This window comes from Salvelinus sp. IW2-2015, linkage group LG33 (assembly GCF_002910315.2).
Source record: "Salvelinus sp. IW2-2015 linkage group LG33, ASM291031v2, whole genome shotgun sequence".
In the NCBI taxonomy this organism is placed as follows: Eukaryota; Metazoa; Chordata; class Actinopteri; order Salmoniformes; family Salmonidae; genus Salvelinus; species Salvelinus sp. IW2-2015.
This window is the reverse complement of record NC_036872.1, coordinates 11,780,459-11,796,986: the sequence shown is the minus strand read 5'-3', so window position 1 is coordinate 11,796,986 and position 16,528 is coordinate 11,780,459. Positions and strand designations below refer to the sequence as shown.

The window sequence follows — 16,528 nt, the reverse complement described above, 5'->3', positions numbered from 1 at the left end:
GGGAACTATTAAACCAGTGCACAGAAAAAGACTGGCATTGTTGCCCCCCTAAGGGAGGAGGCATGGATTTATGAGGCAAAGCCTGATTGGGTTGTAAACTTGAGGAGGCGGGATCAGAGAGTACTCATGGACAACACTAGTCTCCCTCAGCCTATTCACATCCCAGGATGCCTCAGTGCATGGAGTGGGCAGGGGTGATGTGGGGGTCAAGGGGCTGTAGAGTGTGGAGGGGGGCTGAGGCAAGGCTCCCTGAGCTTGTAAACGCTGTGACAGGGGTGGGAATCCAGAGACCCTCATTCAGGGACCAAAACACAGTTCAGAGGGCAAATAGCTGAGTTAGCAACAGCTGTTTTCACCACTACACAGTAGATGAAGTCCTAATCTTGCCACCACTCAAACTCTCCTAAAACAGCAGAGAAGGGGAATGTAAATTGAGGAATTTAGCAGCTGTGATCTCTCTCGTTCCTTGTAAATGCTTTCCCCGTCATCTCTGTGAACCTGCAAAAGGCGGATCAATATTTACTAATGTCAAGCTGGTTTATATTAATATGGATGTGCTTTCTTGTAGATAATTGATGTATATGTGGAATTGTACAGTCATATTGTCTTAACTTGTTAGAGCAGAGAAAGTATGGTTAATGACGTTTTATTGAAAATGTGGAAAAGTGGTCGTCCCTCCCTGATGGGAAAGTGTTTACAACCACGAGCTTGTCTATGGGTGGGTGTCTCATGTGTCACTCACAGCAGCAGGGATGGCTCCACCCCCTGGTCACCTCTAGTCTGACCTGCCTCTGTCCCAGGCTCCAACCCCCCACACCGTCACCATACCTACTCTGTCCAAGGGACACAGTTGACCAATCACTGCTGATTCTGCCATTTCGGAGGTTATCAGGTGCTTGGAGTGGCTCCCTTTGTCCTATTGTCAGTCATTAGCAGCTGTCCATTCACTACAGTGGAATTGGGCCTGGGAGGACTTTCTTTGTTCAACTTTGCCCTGAGAGGGTGCCAGTGACTCGTCGGTTTTTCTCATTGATCATTACATTATCTCTCATTGTAGCTACTTCAATACCACTTAGATGACTGAACATATTTAATTTTGGCAAAATCAATGATTAGGATGAAATGCAATGTAGTATTCATTGGTAACTGCAAAAAGATACAGTTCCTAGTGAACGTTTACACATTCCCTTGCACAGTTGTCACATTTTGCTGCCTTCAAATGTAATCTGAATAGGGATTACATTCTACCAACTCTGCACAACTCTTAGGGTGACATACACTGAGTGAACAAAACATTAGGAACACCTTCTTAATATTGAGTTGCACCCCCTTTTGCCCTCAGAACAGCCTCAATTCATCAGGGCATGGACAGGGATGCTGGCCCATGTTGATTCTGATGCTTCCCACAGTTGTGTCAAGTTGGCTGGATGTCCTTTGGGTGGTGGACCATTCTTGATACACACAGGAAACTGTTGAGTGTGAAAAACCCAGCAGTGTTGCAGTTCTTGACACACTCAAACCGGTGTGCTGGTATTTAATATTTTGTCTTGGAGTCCACGGTGGCGCCAGCGGTCCAGCGGTCCTAGAGGCATCACTACAGCTCCAGGTTCGATCTGGGTGACCCATGAGGCGGCGCACAATTGGCCTAGCTTTGTCCGGTTTAGGGGAGGATTTGGCCGGCTGGGATGTCCTTGTTCCATCGCGCTCTAGCGACTTCTTGTGGTCGGCCGAGCACATGCATGCTGACTTCAGGTCACCAGCTGTACGGTGTTTCCTCCGACACATTGGTGCGGCTGGCTTCCGGGTTAATCGAGCAGTGTGTCAAGAAGCAGTGCGGCTTGGTGGGGTCGTGTTTCGGGGGATGCATGGCTCTCGGCATTCGTCTCTCCCGAGTCCGTATGAGAGTTGCAGCGATGGGACAAGACTGTAACCACCAATTGGATACCACGAAATTGTGGAGAAAAAAGGGGTAAATAAAAAACTATATTGTATTTATTTTGTACTTGCCCATTCACCCTCCTTGTCTCAATTGTCTCAAGGCTTCAAAATCCTTCTTTAACCTGTCTCCTCCCCTTCATCTACACTGATTGAAGTGGATGTAACAGGTGACATCAATAAGGGATCATAGCTTTCACCTGGTCAGTCTATGTCATGGAAAGACATAATGTTTTGTACACTCAGTGTATATCCATTGTTTTTGTCAAAATTGCCCAAGCTCAGTAAATTTGGTTGGAAATCATTGATGGAGAGCAATATTCAAACCAGATTTAAGGCAGGATTGAGACTGGACCACTCAGGAACACTCAACACCTATTGGAAAGCCATTCTGGTGTGGCTTTGGCATTAAAATGTATGTAATTGTCCCACTGAAAAATAAAACTATCCCAGGGTTATCTATTCAGAAGACTTGAGGCAGGGTTTCCTCTAAATTTTACCCTGGGCTTTTCTCCTTTCATATTTATTTTGATCCTGACAAACTCCCCAGTCCCTGACGGTGACAAGCATACCCATAACATGATGCTGCCACCATCTGCTTGAAAATCAGAGACAAGATGTTAATATTACTGTCCATCAATGATTCCCAACCCAATTTACTGAGCTTGAGCAATTTTGACAAAAACAATGGATATATGTTGCCCTAAGAGTTGTGCAGAGTTGGTAGAATCTTATTCAAAACTATTTACAAGATGCATTCGTTGCCAAAGGTGCTTCCACCAAGTATTAACTCTGTGAAGACACACGCAACCAAGAGATCTTCATGTTTTATTTGTTCTTACTTTAGAAAATGTTCGATACTTTTTCTTTCACTTTAAAAATGTGGAGCAGGTTGTGTAGATCTGTAGGGGGAAAAATCTAATTTAATCCGCTTTTAGATTTTATTTTAAGGCAGCAAAACGTGACAACTGTGCAAGGGTTGTGTAGACTTTCACTAGGCACTGTATGTAGGATCAGTAGAGCCTCTGCATACTTGTCCTCCCTGAAGACAAGAAGACATTATGAAAGATCCCTGAACCTCAAAGGGACAGATGTTCTTAGTTTTAAGACTGCGAGACAGCGTCCCTGAGGATTTCGGTGTCACCCTGACACTGTATTTCAGTAAGACCTACCTATTCATGTCTCAACTTAATCTCAGCTGCCTGTCCTGTCAGCTCACTGTACCATCTCAGCGGTTTCCACAGATACTTGTGTTTGTATGGTAATGTCAGCACCCAGTACACGTGTGACTAGTTGGATTATGAGTGAGTGGTGTCGGCGTGTGGGATGTATTGTTACAGCTTAGACCTGAGTGGTTCTTCTACTCTCAGAGCAGGGGGCTCTTAGACAATGCTTACCTCAGGATCTGCGACTGGGGTTTTGTGTCCATTTCATTGTTTTTTTTGTTGCTTTGTTGGCTTTTGTCACTCATCACCTCCTCAATGGTCAAACGGGACATCACGGCTCAGGAACAGCTAGAAGATGCACTACTAATTCACAGTCTCAATTCAAACAACACATTATTTCATTACATAATACTACTATGTGTGATTTATTATTTCCATTCTATTTTTAGGTGGGCATAAAAAAACATTATTTTGTTATCCATCTTCTTGATTTTTAGTGCATTGGGTTGAATGCATTACACGGCCTGTCCACCCTTGGTAATGTGCAGTTGTAGCCACAAGGGGGTAGTAGTCACATAGTATTGTTTTCACAGGATATACATTATGACTTCCAGTTGTAGTTTGGACTCGGTGAACTCAAAACTCATATGGAAATACTTGGCCTCGTCCCAATACATGCTTTTTCATTGTCCTCACATAACTGGGCGAAAGTTTGACGCACTTTTCGAAAAGTCATTTAAGAACAGAGGTTTTTTCATTCCCATATGTCTACGTCATATCAGAATGCAGCCCTTACTGTTGTTTCAGATTCATTCCTTTATTCATTTGAATTACATCCCTGCATGAAATGGAGTTGATATACACTGAGGAAGGACAGATGCTTGAGCAGTGGATTTCAGATTTTTCAGATTTGAAATCTGTGTGTGCTGAAAAGAGACTGAAAGAGTAAGTGAAAGTATAACATGTACCTCTGGGAATTTGACTTTTTTTTACTTTTGTGAGTTTTTTTGTTGCATTTGATTGTCAATGGTCTATTTTTCCTCTAACACACTGATCACATGTTATCTTTAAAACATATTCATTTTCCATTAAAGTTGTCTACAAGTGCATCGTAAAAAAATAAATAATGTTTCTTTGTCAATGCTTGTGTCAGCCATTTTACATTTGAGTCATTTAGCAGATACTCTTATCCAGAGCGATTTACAGTAGCAATTAGGGTTAAGTGCCTTATTCAAGGGAACATCGGCAGATTTTTCACGTAGTTGGCTCAGGAATTCAAACCAGCAACCTTTCGGTTACTGGCCCAATGCTCTTAGCCGCTAGGCTATTCAGCAGTCTTGGTTTATTTGTGAAGCGTCTAAGTGCTGTCCCATCTCTTCATTTTCACCTTTAATGATTTATGATCATCCCAGATTTGATTCATTCCCCGTTTCGTTTAGCCTCTGCTTGATGCAACTTGCCTTGGCGTACAACTCTGGTTCAAGCCTTCAGAGTGTTTCAAGGTCACCCAGAAGTGGGCCAAGCTGTTCCCGGTGTCAGTCCCTATAACTTCCCTGTGTGTGATGACAAAGCCGAGCTCCAGCGCGATAAACATGCAGGTCTTTGTGTGGGTGACTAATGTATGTCACAAACAGACCCTTCTGAGTAGAGAGTCTCTTTGCAGTACACCAGCCTCCAAGGACTTACAGTCTCAGAGAAATCTGGGAATGATGTTGTGATGACAGTGCATTTGCTGTAATTGTTGTGTGTGAAATGTGTATCCTCATGTTTTAAGACAGTGAGAGGCATTTTAGTTTCAATAAATCATTTTCTATACCGTTAGTAGGGTATATGACAGGCCATGATTGTAAATAAGAATTTGTTCTTAATTGACCTGCCTGTTAAAATAAAGTTACATTACAAAAGATTTTAAATAAATGCGGACAGCGTGAAAGAATCTACTGTAGTTGCAATAATGGTGTGCTGTGTGTTTTTACCAAGCTAGTTCAGAGACAGGGGAAACCCAGGCTGGTTTTCATTGTTCCCTCAGACTCTTTCCCACTGTAAAAAAATGATAAAACAGGCATTGGGTCTGGCCTGGCTGAAAAACGTCAATGTGTTGGAGATTTCCCAGCATGTTAACAAAACCTTACAGGGAAATTACTGACAGATTATTTCCATATGTCTGTATCTCCTCCAATTACAGAAAAGGCCAAATTAACTTTCCAAAAATTTCACTTTTTATTTAAGGTCAACTTGACCCGAAACTGAAAAATGTGTGAAAACGTGTTGCTCTGTTCCCACCCCTGTGATTGTTCTTGCCACATCTGCTGAGTTGAAACTTTATTTCAGGCTCTTTTCTTTTGGCATAATGAAAGCGTGAACACTCCCAGCTGTTTGGTGAGTTCCTCAGCTGGCCTTCCAATACTGGAGCTCTCTTCTTGACCACAGGTCTCCTCTGAAAAAGGAGATTCTTTATTTCAAAGCAACTAAATAAAGGGTACATAAAAAAAAGGAACTGAAAGGTCCACTAAACAGTTAATCCTGTGACATAGGGTGTCGCTGTCCTCAGCTTCCCGTTACAGAAGGGGAAATCATTCTGAAATAAAAGTACTGTAAAACGTGCACTGATCTTATGATGAGAAGATTGAGTCACTTCGCCAAAACACATGATCTACCATAAAAATCCAAGGAAATGGAATTACATTGCCTTGTAAAAGTATTCAGACCCCTTGGATTTCTTCACATTTTATTGTGTTAGAAAGTGGGATTAAAATTGATTTACTTGTAATTTTTTTGTCAACTACCTACACAAAATATTTTTTTTATGTCAAAGTGAAAGATATATAGATAAAAAAAAAAAAATCATAACTAAAATATCGTCGTTGAATAAGTATTCAGCCCCTAAATTAGTTGAGGAGTAAAATGTGGCTTAACAAATCACAGAATAAGTTACATTGACTCAGTATGTGTGAAATAATAGTGGTTGACATACCCGTTGTCTGTCCCCCATACATACAACATAAACTCAGCAAAAAAAAGAAACATCCTCTCACTGTCAACTGCGTTTATTTTCAGCAAACTTGTGTACATATTTGTATGAACATGACAAGATTCAACAACTGAGACATAAACTGAACAAGTTCCACAGACATGTGACTAACAGAAATGGAATAATGTGTCCCTGAACAAAGGGGGGGGTCAAAATCAAAAATAACAGTCAGTATCTGATGTGGCCACCAGCTGCATTAAGTACTGCAGTGCATCTCCTCCTCATGGACTGCACCAGATTTGCCAGTTCTTGCTGTGAGTGTTACCCCACTCTTCCACCAAGGCACCTGCAGTTCCCGGACATTTCTGGGGGGGGATGACCCTAGCCCTCACCCTCTGATCCAACAGGTCCCAGACGTGCTCAATGGGATTGAGATCCGGGATCTTCACTGACCATGGCAGAACACTGACATTCCTGTCTTGCAGGGAATCACGCACAGAACGAGCAGTATGGCTGGTGGCATTGTCATGCTGGAGGGTCATGTCAGGATGAGCCTGCAGGAAGGGTACCAAATGAGGGAGGAGGATGTCTTCCCTGTAACTCACAGCGTTGAGATTGCCTGCAATGACAACAAGCTCAGTCCGATGATGCTCCACCTCCAAATCAATCCCGCTCCAGAGTACAGGCCTCGGTGTAAAGCTCATTCCTTCAACGATAAACGCGAATCCAACCATCACACCTGGTGAGACACAACCACAACTCGTCAGTGAAGAGCACATTTTCCCAGTCCTGTCTGGTCCAGCGACGGTGGGTTTGTGCCCGTTGTTGCCGGTGATGGCTGGTGAGGACCTGCTTTACAACAGGCCTACAAGCATTCAGTCCAGCCTCTCTCAGCCTATTGCAGACTGTCTGAGCACTGATGGAGGGATTGTGCGTTCCTGGTGTAACTCAGGCAGTTGTTGTTGCCATCCTGTACCTGTCCCGCAAGTGTGATGTTCGGATGTACTGAGCCTGTGCAGGTGTTGTTACACGTGGTTTGCCACTGCGAGAACGATCAGCTGTCCGTCCTGTCTCCCTGTAGCGTTGTCTTAGGCTTGTCACAGTACGGACATTTATATTTATTGCCCTGGCCACATCTGCAGTCCTCATGCCTCCTTGCAGCATGCCTAAGGCGTACACGCAGATGAGCAGGGACCCTGGGCATCTTTCTTTTGGTGTTTGTCAGAGTCAGTAGAAAGGCCTCTTTAGTGTCCTAAGTTTTCATAACTGTGACCTTAATTGCCTGTAAGCTGTTAGTGTCTTAACGACCGTTCCACAGGTGCATGTTCATTAATTGTTTATGGTTATTTGAACAAGCAGGGGAAGCAGTGTTTCAACCCTTTACAATGAAGATCTGTGAAGTTATTTGGATTTTTACGAATTATCTTTGAAAGACAGGGTCCTGAAAAGGGACGTTTCTTTTTTTGCTGAGTTTATGTAAGGTCCCTCAGTCAAGTTTCACAGATTCAACTACAAAGACCAGGGAGCTTTTCGAAAGCCTCATAAAGGGCAGTGATTGGTAGATGGGTAACAATAACAAATCAAACATTGAATATCTCTTTAAGCATGGTCAATTTAATAATAATGCTGTGTTTGATGTATTAATCCACCCAGACACATCAAAGATACAGTCAACCTTCTTAACTGAGCTGCAGGCAAGGAATGAAACTGCTCATGGATGTTACCAGTAGGCCATTGGGGATTTTAAAACAGCTACAGAGTTCAATGATTTGATGGGAGAAAACTGAGGATGGATCAACAACGTTGTAGTGACTCCACAATAATGACCTAAATGACAGAGTGAAAAGAAGAATACAAAAATACAGAATAAAAATATTCCATCCTGTATGCAACGAGGCACTAAAGTAATACTGCAACAACAAAAAACACAGCAAAGAAAAATACTTTTTGGCCTAATTGAAAAGCCTTATGTTTGGGGCAAATCCAACATAACACATCACTGAGTAACTGCCTCCTTATTTTCAAGCATGGTGATGGCTGCATCATGGTAAAGGTATGCTTGACATCGGCAAAGACTGGGGAGTTTTTCAGGATTAAAATAATTGGGATGGAGCTAAGCACAGGCAAAATCCTAGAGGAAACCTTCTTCAGTCTGCTTTCCACCAGACTTGGAGATGAATTCACCTTTCAGCAGGACAATAACCTGCAACACAAGGTCAAATCTACACTGGGGTTGCTTACTAATGTAACGGATGTGAAATGGCTAGCTAGTTAGCGGTGGTGCGCGCTAATAGCGTTTCAATCGGTTACGTCACTCGCTTTGGGACCTTGAAGTAGTAGTTCCCCTTGCTCTGCAAGGGCCGCTGCTTTTGTGGAGCGATGGGTAATGACGCTTCGTGGGTGACTGTTGTAGATGTGTGCAGAGGGTCCCTGGTTCGCGCCCGTGTCGGGGCGAGGGGACGCCGTAAAGTTAAACTGTTACACTAAGAATACAGTGAATGTTCCTGAGTGGCCAAGTTACAGTTTTGATTTTACTTGAAAATCTATGGCAAGACATTAAATGTATTATTCTTAAAACATTTTTTGAATTTTTATTTCACTTTGACATTACACAGTAGTCTGTGTAAATTGTTGACAAAAAATTACAATTAAATCAATTTGAATTACACTTTGTAATAAACTTTTTTTTTAAAGAAATCCAAGGGTTCTGAATAGTTTTGCAAGGCACTGTACATGGTAAGTATAATTACATAGTGTTGTATCTTTGCAATGTTGTTTTTACTCCTGGATAGTACAGTAGAGTCTACAGTAGAACATAGAACATTAGTGCCGGCTGTATGTTTACATGTTATCTGTTCTCCTATCCCATCACTCTGGGTGTTTGTACCGCAGTCTGCATTCATTGATCAGTGAGTTGTTCTCATGTAAACCCACCGACAGCAATGAATGTTTATTGCAGCATTAGGAGGTGGACCTCTTAACTAAGTCCAGTATGGGAAGTAACAGAAGATGATGTAAAACCAGGAGATTTACAGGAAGTGTCTGTCTTCATCCCTCTCTTCTTGCCGAGTGTCTCTTTAAAGGTGGCCCTCAGGGTACATTTAACGGTCGATGGTTTTGGACAGATGCTCAAACTCACCGACAGCGTTGAATGTTTACTGAGGGCACCAGGAGAAATGTCTTGTCCTTTAGTTGCCACACTCATGTCCCTAGATCAGCAACCACTCGCCTTTGTTCAGCAACCACTACACCACATAATATAGGCTGCTGTTTCCAGGCCAGCAGATATAGGAGGCCACTCATTTCTCTTGGCCAGCATGTTCAATGTGGACGCCCAGTTTGTTACCACCCATGTTGTTGTTGAGTTGCTAATAGATTTTGATGAGGGGCCAGCAGGGGAGGAGAGGAGAGTCATGATGTTGGTTTTCCCGAAATAGTCATTCCTACAGCTGTGGTGAATACCATAGTCATCTTCCTCTTCTGCTGCTGCTGCGATGAAACTTGTGACTGCTAACAAGACTCTTACCTTACCTAGCCCAGAGCAGCGCCTCTTTCTCCCCCAGCATATTCCATCTCCTCCTCACACACGCTACACATCCCAGTCACCTGTGCTGTGGGGAAAACAGACGAAGAAAAAGGAAAGAGCCTGAATATAAAAATCCAAAACGGCACGTCAATCATCCCTCCAAAAATGTCTTGGAGAAATGGAAGCATGTTGTGATGGTTAGCTAAGCGCGTGTTGTAGAGATCCCCCCCTACAGCATAAACCATTGCACTGTAGCATTGTTAGTAGTTTGACGGCTGTTCCCTTTACCCTGCTCTGAATCCCAGCTCTGTACTGCACGGGGAACACAGCATCTTCCTGTTTCAGCCTCTTTGAGGTTGGAAACTCATGCAGTCATGTTTTATTCATGCACACTTCCCATTCGGCTGCTCCTCTTAACTGTGTAACATGCAGCAGGGATTTGAGACACTTCTCTTTCTTTTGTTCTTTTTTGTAATCTTTGGCACACAAATCTGGCATTTAGGATGGGTGGGGAATACAAAAGCCTGGTTCAAATATTATGGAATATAATGCAACTAATTAGTTTTGTTGAGGGTTTTAGAATGTGTCTCATATAGAGCAGTGGATTACAGGCTTCCTGTCTCTGTTAGTTCCATCAAACATGAAATAATGATATAATTGATTGGTTCTCCAGACCTCAGTTTGCTGCGTTAGCTTTGTCTCTACACCTTTAGGCTGCTTTACGAGAGCCATGAAATAATAGACTGTTCAGGTCCTTTTGCATTCTGACACAGTTCACTGAGGCATCACTATGCCTTTACTGCAGTATTCTGTTGTCATGTTGCTCACATTTAGTCTAATTTCATATATTCCATGAGCGTTAATATCTGTAGCAAGTTAGCTGATTACAGAGGACTTAACAAAAAATGGTTGGAAAAGCATTCTTCTCTTATGTCTGTCCTCAGTGTTCCCCCAGTTTCAAGGTAAGCAGTGATTGTTTTTCAGTCTGGTCAGAGATTCCTAAAAATGAATTTGGCGTTGGGTTGGCTGTGGTCCCTACCTTCCTTGGCACTTGTACAATTTAGCTGTCTGCCCCAAGACACACAAGGGCTTTTCATTCTGGAATATTTCTTTCCTTTCCCCTCTATTCATTTGACTGAACTTTTATCCTGTTTGCATGCAGAACAGATTGGCAGCCTGACTCAAATCCACACATGCTGTACTTCCTTATAAAATAGTTCTGTCTAAGACCGCCCAGGCTGATATCACTGAAACAATCTGTAATTTTCCCTCAACTTTGCATGAGGGAGCAAGCTGTGAAATTCGAACTGAGAGTTCGGGACTGTTTGTGAGTGTTTGATTGAGTTACCGATAGTGAGCCAGTTAAAACCCTGAGACCTAAGAGAGAGACGGTGTCTGTAGTGAGAGAGCGAGGTAGGGCCACAGAGTTAACTGGATTTACTTGAACACTGTCACTGAACCCACTTGAACCCTGCGGCATCAGCACATTCCAGAGGTCAGAAATGAGAAAGCACACAGTGTACTCTCTGACTGGCTGACGTCATGGTGCTCAAGTCCATCAACAGGATCCTGGATTCTAACGTTACCTATCTGACACTAAGAAACCAGGTCAGACTGTTGTCATTTGATCTAATACAATGTACAGTAGACATGAGTAGACTGCATTTAAACGCGTATATATTTCAATATTCCGCGGCCATGTTCTTCTGAAATGTGTTGAAAGCATTCTGTCACATACTGTAAGCACTCTTAACCTGACACTTTCAACATGCCGGCTCTAAAAATACTCTACCGAGTTTCTTCAGGCTTGAGACATGCCCTGACATACACATCACACTACGTGTCTGACTGTCCGTCGGCATTACACAACGACCTGGGACACTGTCATTTAATCTCATAGCTTAACCTTTTACCTCAGTGGGCTAAGTCAGGGTCACACAGAGTGTTTCTTGGTGGTCTTGAACAAGTCTACTTCGAAACAAAAGTATACACTTCACACACATGTTTATGGGCTTAAAAGAAAAGACGATACCTGTACCATGTCAGATATAGAGTTGAAATTAATTACATTTTGAGTTTGCATCCCAATATTACACTTTATATGAATCAGAGAAGACTGAAATATAGAAAAACTGTTTCACCAGATTTGTCAGTATTTTATTTATTTATCTTTATTAATTATGAAAAATATTAATAGCATTCCACCCATGAGGCCACTAGGTCATTTGACTGCAGGAAACGGCTACAGACACATTTAATCACTTCACGGAGTGGTCTGAATTTTGATAGAAAATGCAATCAAATCCAACAAATATGCCTTAATTGCCATGTCAGTCAGAACATGTGAGAACAAGTAAGATCTGACAAATTATTAACTGGCAGAATTGCAAATCTCTCTTCTAAATGAACTCATTTTGTATTAGATTTAGTGTTGCGGTGGGGTAGTATCATATTAAGTGTCACGTTATAGTGGAAAAGTAGTTGATGTCTCCTACAGTTTCGTCTAGCTGCTATGGTATGCATAGTTGTAGCGGCAGGGTGTAGTATTATATGATATGGTATGATATTCAGAGGCTCAGGTGGAAGAAAGGACCACCCCTGGGTTCCCCAGCGCTGAGGGACTACTACTCTGAGATCTCTCCCAGGCAGAGCGCCAAGCCTCAGTCTGCCACGCCAAGCCTCCAGAACTCTCCACGTGCCACCTCTGACTCTGCCAAGGCTCCGGGTGTTTAATTTCCAACTCTCAGCCCGCCAGCCAGAGCCATTTTTTCTCTTTAATGCCAAAAAGCACTGAGTTAACCTTCAATGCGCTCAGGCAGCGCAATCTAACCCTCCGTGCGGTCACAGTTAGCCTCTTCCCTTTATGTGAAGGAAGAGGTTATCTGTGTAAGAAGACAAATAAGTATGTACAGAGGGAGTGTTGTGGTGTTATACAATGGTACTAAACACTACATCACTTCCCTCAGTCCTTAGTCTGGGCTGTTTGTTGAACGGTTCAATGTCTATCTCCTCACATCCACTGCGTCTGGTAATCGTTCTCCCTTGTCACACACTCAGACTGGAATGCTCGTTTGTGTAAAACCAGTTGTAAAATGTGTTGGGATCGGACAACATCTCTCTCTCTCTCTCTACTGATGAAGTGAGATCGCTCCCTCGGTCTGCCATTCTCTTTTGACCCCACAGTGGATAGGTCCTGTCACCTCAGCCTGGTTCTGCTAGAGCGATCCCGAGAGGAATATGACGTCATCTTCTCTCAGATCTGAAGCAGCACTGGCTCGGTTTAATCAAGCTGATGAATACGTTATAAGCTCTTTCATGAGAAGTTTTGAAGATTGCTAACAGAAAAAGCGATGGAGCCCTTTGTGGGTGTCTACTGGATTTAGCTGTGACATTTCTCCGGTGTCTGCTGTCACATTTGTCTCAAGGAGCCTTTTTTCATTGGTTAGGTGCACTGGCCCCTTAAACACGGGCTTTGTCACAGTTCTCAGACCAAAATCCACAAATGTGGTCCTATTATGCATTGTTATCAGAGCTATAGTACGCCTGTACAGTCCAGTTGAAGATGCTTTAGTAATGTCGTTAAAGAACGCATAACCAACATATTTTTCTTAACACACATTTTTTTCCCCCTCAAGGGTGACCGCAACAAAAAGTTACACAACATTTGTTTATGGCACATAATCCCTGCTTTAATCTGTTGTGTAGACGCAGTGCAGTCATGGCATCATCTCCAAGCCCAGAGGGTTAGCGTTTCTCCTCTGACGACTGTTTGCACTCACTGCACTCTGGATCACAATAAATAAGGCATGCAGCTGCCCGCCATCTCTCCTTCCCCTTCCCCTCCCTCTATACTCTCCTCCTCCCTCCTCTTCTCCCGCCTGCCTCTCAACCCCCCCTGCTGGGGGCGCGAAGGATGGATGTCTCACACAGTGAGATTTAAAATAGCACGGAGGGGCAGGGAGGAGAGGCACCGCACGACGAAGCAGTGCTGATTTCATATTTCCGTTATCACTAGGAGCCAGTGGGCTGAGCCAGCATGGGAATGACCTGAATATAGATGGAACTTTCATTTGTCCCGGAGCTGTGCTGCCTTATGGCAGGTATTGACATGCCAAGTCAACCTTTGTTCTCAGTAGAATTCCACATAAGGCACGAGCAGGATGTCCGTGGATGTTGCCAGGAACCCTTTTGTCTTCTCTGCATGTCAGTAGTTCATGTGTGGGCCGTGGCATCTTATATTCTGATCTTCAGAAGAGGACAATCTGAAGAGGACAATCCCGTGCCCATCCATCAGTGTAAAGGACCACTCAGAGAGCTGAGCATCTCTATTCCTCAGGAGTCTGCCTCTGCGTTACAGCGTGAGCCTCGGGCCCAGCAGCACACTGATGACAGTGAGGCCCCCGCCTCTTCACAAAGTACACTCTGTAATGACTACTTAGTCTTTCCCATTCTATGTATGAATAGCAGAGTTTGGGCATGGTCAGGTATTGGCATACCATTTGGCAAGCCAATGCTCAATCAGTGTCACTCATAATAGTGCTGATTTGATTTCACTAAAGTAGCACATTACAACTCTACAATGTGCTGTTAATAAACCTCCATGCTTTCCTATTGGCTCAAAGTACGGTACATGTAGCTATCTGCTGTGGTGTACCCAGTCAGTGGAGCAGGGTTGAAAGCATTGATCCAGAGAGTTAGTTAGTTGTATAGAGTCTTAACCCCCCTTCCAGGCAGTTCCTTCCTCTAGCTGCATGAAGAAATCTCAGCTGAATTCATGTCTCCTTTCAGATTTCTAAGAGGCGTTAAACCTTTCTGGATTAAAGTAGGTAAGCTGACAGGCAGAAGATTGTATTAGCTGGTGTGTTGGCACAGCTTAGAGTTTTATTTCCTTCTCGCTGACCTGGTAGACAGCATTGTTGTGTTTTTCCATTTTGAATTACAGCAAAAACATCCCTAATGTTTCTTTCTCTTCCCATGTTTTCTATCGTTCTCTCTACTCTCTCTCTCTCTCTCTCTCTCTCTCTCTCTCTCTCTCTCTCTCTCTCTCTCTCTCTCTCTCTCTCTCTCTCTTCTCTCTCCTCTCTTCTTTTTCCTTCCTCTCTCCTCATCTCTTCTCTCTCTCTCTCTCTCTCTCTGCTCTCTCTCTCTCTCTCTCTCTCTCTTCTCTCGTCTTCTCTCTCTCTCTCTTTCCTCTCCTTTCTCATCATCATCGCTCTCGGTCTCTCTTCTCCCTCCTTCCTCCTTCTTCTCTCTCGAGTCACGCCTCTCTCTCCCTTCGTCTTCTCCCTCCTGTCTCGTTCGCTTCTCTCTCTCTCTCTCTCTCTCTCTCTCTTTCTCTCTCCATCTCCCTCAAAGCACTGACAGCATACTTCTGTGAACACATAATTTATCATCTGCTAAGCCATGCTGATTATAGAGCTTTCCCCACAGCCCTTATCGGTTGCTGAGCCTGCTTTTCACTCCACAGCTGCCAATTATATCCCGGCCCGGCCGGCTGGCCTGCAAACAGACCTGGTCTGTCAGCCAGCTGCAAACTGATGGAGGGCTTGGAAATACATGTTATAGGCTTACCCGTACACTGTGAATAGAACAGTTATGGTTTGATATAGGGACTTGACCTCAGTGAGTGTTGCATTAGGGTGATAGTTGAATAGCATTACCTTAAACCAGGCAATGGATGCCAGGAGGATGGTGGGGATGTGACAGTGCTCGGTTATTAGGAGAAGAGCCTGTGGGGAGGGTATGTATTGCATGCAGATAGCGGCTCCCCGGCCTCTCAGCTGATGTAATGTGACGTCTGATTGTCAGTGTAATAGGAAGAGACGTGCACATCAGAGCAATGTGGGTCAGAGAGGCAGATGACCAGCCTGCGGCCTGTATCTGCTGCCGCTGCCTAATCTGCTCTAACACAGCCAGAAGGGACTCCTAATCGACCCTGATATTCACTGAGCACACATTACGCTCTCTGCTCCCTGGTTCAGCATAGCTGTGGAGGGGAATGGAGGATGGAGCCTCAGTTTGTGACAGACAGCGTTTCCATTTTACAAAGATGTATGTTTCCTGATTTATGTTTTCGATTAGAAATGTTCAGTGGAACAACAAAATGATTCAACTTCAAAGGAAATAATCAAGACCTGATCCATCCCTTGTAAAACAGCCCACGAACCATTAAAACAGACTGAAACCGTGTAGGAATGGACTAGGAAGTTGAGAATCCTCTCTTTTCCTCCGGTGATCTCCGATCGAGCACAGAGCGATGACAAGACACCGTTCAGGAAACTAGAATGCCAATTTATATGTTACGCTTAACAAGGCAAATTCACTTTAAGCATGCCAAATTCAGATTTCACACTTGAGATGTATCTCATCATCTGGGCTCCTTTTCATTTGATGTAATAACCACACTGGTCGGATCCTTCTCCACGGTCTTACAGGTTTTAAAATATTCGTGAAGAATTCTAAAATGTATATTTGAGAATTCTGTGGTATGGCAGTAAGATATCTACTGTATGCAGAGTGCTGATGTAGAGTGACGGATTCCAACATGGTCACCGGGGACAGAGATTGTACTAGAGAGAGAGAGAGAGAGAGAGAGAGGGACTTTTTGCAAAGGTTTGTAGGGCACATCTGTGGGGTCTTAACAGCCCCGTCATAGCCAGACGGAGGTGACAATGAGGCCTTGAAGTGTGGTGACATTTTATGCTCAGACTGCTTTTTTACAGCTATGGAAAGGCTCTGGAGAATCTGCCACTGCTTCATCAAAGCCAGTCATTTCCTGTCCATTTCAACCCCCATCCCACTACCCTGATTCCACGTCTGCTAATCCCACCCCCGCAAACCCCCTTGCCCCCCCCCTGCCCCCCTGCCGGCGCCCCTCCTGGCACCGCGCCTGCCCGTTCCACTCCACTCTGTGCTATGCTGCCCTGGGCC

At 43.8% G+C, this 16,528-nt stretch overlaps 1 protein-coding gene and 1 long non-coding RNA gene across 2 annotated transcripts in view; one reads left to right on the top strand and one right to left on the bottom strand.

The window, feature by feature from the left end:
- LOC111958118 (nuclear receptor subfamily 6 group A member 1-A-like) overlaps positions 1 to 16,528 on the top strand; it is a 106,630-nt gene that overhangs the window by 19,479 nt on the left and 70,623 nt on the right. The gene's annotated exons all lie outside the window — the stretch shown is intronic.
- On the bottom strand, positions 5,298 to 14,601 carry LOC111958047 (uncharacterized). The gene is made up of 2 exons (XR_002876486.2): positions 9,599 to 14,601; positions 5,298 to 5,538 (listed from the first exon to the last, which is right to left on the bottom strand). It is a non-coding gene; the product is annotated as an uncharacterized lncRNA (long non-coding RNA).